The sequence below is a fragment of the Pseudopodoces humilis genome, chromosome 6 (genome assembly GCF_049639895.1).
Source record: "Pseudopodoces humilis isolate 2021_Gansu_Grassland_sample_001 chromosome 6, ASM4963989v1, whole genome shotgun sequence".
In the NCBI taxonomy this organism is placed as follows: domain Eukaryota; kingdom Metazoa; phylum Chordata; class Aves; order Passeriformes; family Paridae; genus Pseudopodoces; species Pseudopodoces humilis.
Window position 1 is genome coordinate 50936531 of NC_142205.1, and position 6367 is coordinate 50942897.

At 46.1% G+C, this 6367-nt stretch overlaps 1 protein-coding gene across 1 annotated transcript in view; it reads right to left on the reverse strand.

Moving 5' to 3' along the window:
• The window catches only part of BMPR1B (bone morphogenetic protein receptor type 1B), a 229067-nt gene extending 223871 nt beyond the window's left edge, over positions 1–5196 (reverse strand). The window contains exon 1 of the mRNA XM_088057152.1: positions 5132–5196. The gene's annotated coding sequence lies outside the window, so the exon portion shown is untranslated. The remainder of the gene's footprint in view (positions 1–5131) is intronic.
• Between the last annotated feature and the right edge of the window lie 1171 nt (positions 5197–6367).

Sequence of the window (6367 nt, forward strand, 5' to 3'; positions counted from 1 at the left end):
GCCTACACTCAATGGGCTCTGAAGCAAATCTGACCAGCAAAGATTTAGCACATACGTACAGGTTTTACACTCTGATCCAGACTCTAAATGCATACCTCTGCACACCATTCCATCATCACTTTACTGGGGAAGAAACAAATTGTCAGACATATGAAGGAAACTGTATTTAGCAATCTAGTTACAAATAAACTGTATTTGTATACTTAGGAGAGACAAATAAGCAAACTAGCCAGATCCAGCTCATGTACACATAATCAATCCAAGGCAAATAAATATACACTTTCACCCACCAGCTTCTTCCCCTAAAAGACATATGTGCTCAAACTATGAGATTCAGCATATCACCTTTTCACAGTCTGTTTTAAATACAACACTTTTTCCTTAGCCAAAACTGACAAGGATTAGGGAAAGCAAATTGGACAAAAGGTCGGATTATAGTGAAATTGAAATATTTATCAGAAGAGCTATTTCTGCCAAGGAAGATAATCACAAAGGTAATGTCTCCTTTGATCCTTAATTGACCTGCATGTTTTTAATTAGGAAGCAGGGGAATTAACCTAGAGCTAATTACAGTCTTCGTTTTACAAACCTGTAAGTGAGTAATTTTATTCACATAAGTATTCCTTAGTGAAGTTATGCATGAACAAATACGTTTGTAGCTTCAGGGAATAGGTCTTGAATAACTTAACCTTTTAAAAACTTTCAAGTGGCTACTTTACAAATACGTTTTATATACAATCTATTTTATATTTTAGGGTTTAGATGTAAAATTTTTCTAAACACCAAAGAATATTTCTTTTTTGTGTCAGCAAACCAGCAACAGTTATTTTTGTGTTGAGGAAGTAAGTGGCAGCTTTAAAGAACAGACATTTTTAATTATGCGCCTTTATTCATCCTGGTCTGCAAAACTGCAATCTTGCATAATGGCATCACAGAGTAGAGGTTTGTAGCAATGCATTTTTACTTCAGCACTGAATTAATTTTAATGTGTAACACAGTCGGTTTCAGGTAAAAGAAACTTCCTATGTCATTCAGGTCCCTGCATACTACAATTCATTCAGTACTGGGAAACCTTCCTGGAACATGTGAAGGGTGAACCTACTCTCCCCATTCTCTCCCCATGCTCACATTGCTGCTCCAGTCTCTTCATTACATTCAGAGTTTCCAAACTCTGCAGACCTGTATCTGCAGTCCTGCAAGGTGCCACAGATGACTCCAAAATACCAATTATACGAGGCTTGGAATTGTGACCGTGACTTCCATGCAAATGTCCTCCCTGCGGGCCACTGTACCACCAGATGAGGACTTGCTCTGCATCCTGACTCCAACAGAAAATAACTACTTCAGCCTGCTTTCCCAAGGCAATGTTTAGACTTTCTTATCTGTGGATAAACACGTCTGCCAGACCCTCTCTAGTAAGTTTTGAGTCTATTGGCCAATTAAACCAAATCTGACACAGGCTTGGAAGCCTAAGAGATATTCACTGTGACAAGCAGCAGAAAAGCAGGCAGCTGGGCTGAGCATACAGCCTCCATGAGTGAGCCTGTGAGAGAAAGGCCTGTGAGGAGCAGTGACAAACTGGGGACCCCAGCCTTGAGACACGACGCCAAAAGAAAGAGGTTCCTTTGGGTTTGGCTGCTCATCACAACCCTGCAACGCAGGCTGTGCATGACAGCAGTTAAAACATACCGCCTGTATTGCCAGAGACACAGACACATGCTCCTCTCTGTGCACACTGTGCAAGCACTCACACCTGGGTGTGCATGCACACTCTGGCATGGGCTGATCATAAAGAATAATTGATCACATAGGAATTTATTTTTTTTTTTAACAGCTTGATGAGGTGTTGACATATTAAGCAGAGAAAAGTAAACTCGGTAACGTGACGCATGAAAAAACTTGTATAATGTAATCAAACACTACATTATTAAGGTATTTTAGTTACCTCAAAGTCATTTCCTTATTACAAAAGAGTCCAGCACTTACAGATGCTGAAATAGATAAATCTTTTCTCCTTTAAGGCACTCAGAAGAACAAGGTTGTTGATATATAGCACAATGGAATTCATAGATATCATCAGATATCTGATGATATCTATAAATCAGATAATTTCAAGACTTTTCCAAAACTTATTATATAACCCTCATTACATTTTTACTACCTCAACCAAATACAAAACAGCAAGAGGAAAGAGCTCACCAGAACCAAACCCAATCCGAAACGTGCACTAGGCAAAAAAAAAAAACCAGCTTAACACATGTGAGCCTTAGATTAAACCACAGTGTTTTCAAATCAGTTTCCTCCAAATTTTGCCTATCAGCAGCAAGATTCTCCGTTTGAGACAATTTAAAACCAGCTCATATCTTCTGAAAAGGAACAAAAATCTGAATGGAAGTAAGTCTAAGATATATTTTATAGTTTGCTTTATGGGGAACCACCAATAGGTCTTACTAATTTGTTTCTGTTCTATATTTGCAGTATTTACAGCACAAAGATCAGCACATTTTGGCACATACGAGTCACATATCAATATTGTCTCTAAGTCCTCACCAACTTCTTAAGTTTGAGTAACAACCAAGATAGCCATGTTGGTTTATATACTATCCTATCCTTGCAATTACCTTAAGATGGGTAGGAAATACCTGTTACAAGTTTTTAGAAGACTTTTCTGGCTTGGCCCATATTCTGTTTGAAGGCTGTAAGCTACTTAGGATGGCTGTAGTTAGCAGCAGCAGCACATGCTGGAACCAGAGGCAGCCCTTTGCTCTCCCCAGCACACTGCATCAAGTATCACATTTGTAAGACAAAGCAAAGCAGCCCCTTCCCCACAGGATTTACAGTCTGGACAAGTGCTTTTTAGTCAGCATCAAGCAATCAGCAGTTAAGACACAGCACATAAACTTTCTTTTAAAAAAAAGTTCATCTTATTTCTTGGGAGTAGTAACACATCATTTCCCAACTGAGCATCAGACTTCCTCATTGTTTCCTTACACCTGGCAACAGATATTGTGTCTTACTTACTGAAGGTCTTGTTTTGTAGGGAACAATACACAGGGAGGAATGACAGAAACAGGCAAGAAAGACTAGATGCTGGGAACAGCCTTTGTGAATCTGTCAGTTTACATCATCACCAATCAAAGCTCTTTCAAAGGGAGTTTCAAAACTTGAGGGCTCGATTCTGTCAAGAGATGAATGCTCCAGTCTTGCTGCAGCAAAGGCCCCAGCACATGCATCTCTTTAATTAGACAAGTGCACCAATTAAAATGGACCCCCCCCCTCATACCCTTAAAATTAAACATGTATTTAAGTGCCAACTTGAAGCCAGAGCATTCAGTATACTGACCCAGAGGAAGGACTGCTATAAGTCAGGATTACACACACAGATAAGTACAGACACAGCTATCCCAAAGGCCTGAGGGTCGTTTTTCCCTGATTGCACAAGTGTCAATCAAGGGCAGCTCAGCTAAAGCCAAGCAGGGCAGTAGGTTGTGGGAAGAGAGTCAAGGTCCTTAGGTTGTGTTTACTGTGATGGATTCCTTATTTTGAAATAACTGCAAAACTGTTTCCTAACAATGCAAAATTTCAACACAAGAACCAGAGAATCTTCTTACAAACACATTATGAATCCATCATATCACTCTAATAGTAAAATGTTGCTTGGGCTTTTGCTTGCTTTCAAAAATCTCTGAAAGAAACCCACTCCCTGCACAGCCTGTGCCAGTAAAAGAAAGGAGGAATACCTGGTGCTGCAAAGCCATGCTAGTCTTCAGAGGAGATTTTGTCCTCTGTAGGCAATCACATGGTAGCCACACTAAGCACACGAGTTATTTCCAGAGACTGTAGCTTTTAACATCCTAACTCTAACATGCCTGTCATTCAAAATGCTCCATTCTCAGAACATAACTGTCTCTGCTCATTTCCCTCCTCTTAAGCTACATCTCAAGCAAAGCAGAAGAGAGCATTTTGGCCTGAACACTGGAAGTTTATAAAAGCATGAATGGGACAGAGAGGAACAGAGACCAATTCTGCACTAACTGTATGTCAAGACATAGGTACTATCAAAAGTTCAGAATAAAATGCTATGGGGTTTGACACAGTGTAAAGTTAAAGCTATGAAATTCCTTCTCACTACACATTGTTAAAAGTTTACACAGGGTCAAGGGGCAATCAGAGCAGTTAATGGAAAGGAAAAATCATTGAGTGCCATAAAGACACATGCTCTGCCTTAGAGAGCATCCAAACTGCAAATCAATGTATGCTGAGAGAGCCTTCTGGAGAATTATCCTTACACGCCTGTCTTATTTTCACTCCCCCTCAGGCACCGCTTTTTGCACCGTCAGACCCAGGACGCTTAGACAGACCCCCGGTTTTATCTACAAGAGGCTCCTAAACAGTGACACTTTCTGTAATTTACATTCAGCAGATGCTTAAATCGAGCGGTTTAACTCTTACGTTTCTGAACAACATCACCGAAGACATGGACTGCTATAATCTGGCCGGTAAATCAGAGCTCATGTCAGTCATCACGAGCGACAAAGTCTGTGAGTTAACAATGCCGTACCACATTCCCGCTTCCCAAAGGTTCACAGGGCCCTCCGTCGTCCTCAGCTACAAAACAAGATGTACCTTGACAAACTGGCCTTTTGATCTAAAAGTTCATTTCGGGAGCGCTGCAGATCGCCAGCTCCTGACCTGCACGTATCGGGATGGTACCAAGCCAGGCTCAGCGTGTGCCCGAAGAGAGCGGGTCCGGCACCCGCCTGTGGCCACTCACCCCGGGGCGAGCTCGGGGCAGCCTGAGGCGAGCGCTGCGAGCCGCGCACGGCACGGCAGGGGACAGCACGGCAGGGGACAGCACGGCAGGGGACAGCACGGCAGGGGACAGCACGGCAGGGGACAGCACGGCAGGGGAGAGGGGCCGGGCGGCCGCGGCTCCCGAGCGCCCAGCGGGGCTGGAAGGCACCGGGCGCGTTCGGGGCGCTGCCCCCGCAGCACTCAGGCCCCCGGGGCTCGCAGGCCCGGCACCCCCGGGACCCCCCTGCACCCCGGGCCGCCCCGGCCGCGCAGGTGCCCGCCCCCCCCCCGCAGCATCTCCCCAACCCCCGCCCCCCCCCCTGCTCCGGCTCCTCACCGTGCTCACCGCCTGCCAAGGCTCCGCGGGGCTGCCTCCTCCGCCGGGGCTGCCGCCGCTCCCAGCGCTGCCGCCGCGCTCGCTCCCCGCCCGCCTCTGGCGCACACCCCCCTTGCCGCCCGACTCGCAGCCGCTCTGCTCGGGCTCGGGGTGGTTTGGGGCTTTCTCCCCTCCTTTCGCCCTCTCCAGCTCCCACTAGTGCTCGCACGCTCGGCCAGCTGGACGAGGATTCGCCGCCGCCTCCTCCTCCTCCTCCTCCTCCTCCTCCTCCTCCTCCTCCTCCTCCCGCCCCCCCGCGGCCGCCGCTCCCCCGGTCACTGCCGGCTGCGGAGCCCCAGGGCCGGGGCTGCACGGAGCGGTCTGGGCTGTCCGAGCATCACCAGCCCGGTGGCCAGCCGCCCCGACCCCCACAACACCCGCACAAGGGCCCGCGCTTGGCTCGCGGGACGCGGAGATTTAAGAGAAGCGAAGCAATTACTGCCGGGATTAAATTAACAATCGAGATAAAACGGACAGCGTGGGAACAGGCGACTGAAAGATGAATCGCCGATACATTGCACGGTGTTTAGAGTCACAGCAATAATTTATTACTAAGTGTAGGCAGCAGCACAGCCCCGATGTGAATACTCCTGCTGCAAGTTGCATTACATCCCACAGGCGGGCAAGTACCATCCCGTGCAACCTTACAGCCCAGGCTTTTTAACCTCTGTATTATCTTATTACTGCCTCCCTCTTTTTTATGTTTGATTGAAAGGAAATAACAGATAAACCAGCAGTTTAAGTTATCATATTAGAAGTTTATGATGACAATTTAGTCCATTATAACACATTATGATGGGGAAAATGCAAATTTAAAATGGTAATGTTCAAGGGATGACTACATTAGCAATTTCGTGTGCATCAAGAGTGCACTTTAAAACAGAGGTGTAGCAATCTCAGTGCACAGACTGCAAGCAGTAAGCCAAAAAATGCATCCTGGGAGTGCACCTAATGCACCGTGGGGTCAGCAGGCATCCCCTGCACAAGGTGAGGCTGCAGCCAGTGCAGACGCCCTGGCCTGAGCACCAGCGGTTTCACATGGCAAATCTGCTGAGCCACACTCACTAGTCAGGCAGACATCAGCATAACCTCATTGAATTTCAGTTTCTCACACTCAACATACTCTCTCACTGCTCAACTGGGTTGGTGGATTAATGCTATTAATTCACATACACAGGAGCTGGTCTATCCCCCTTT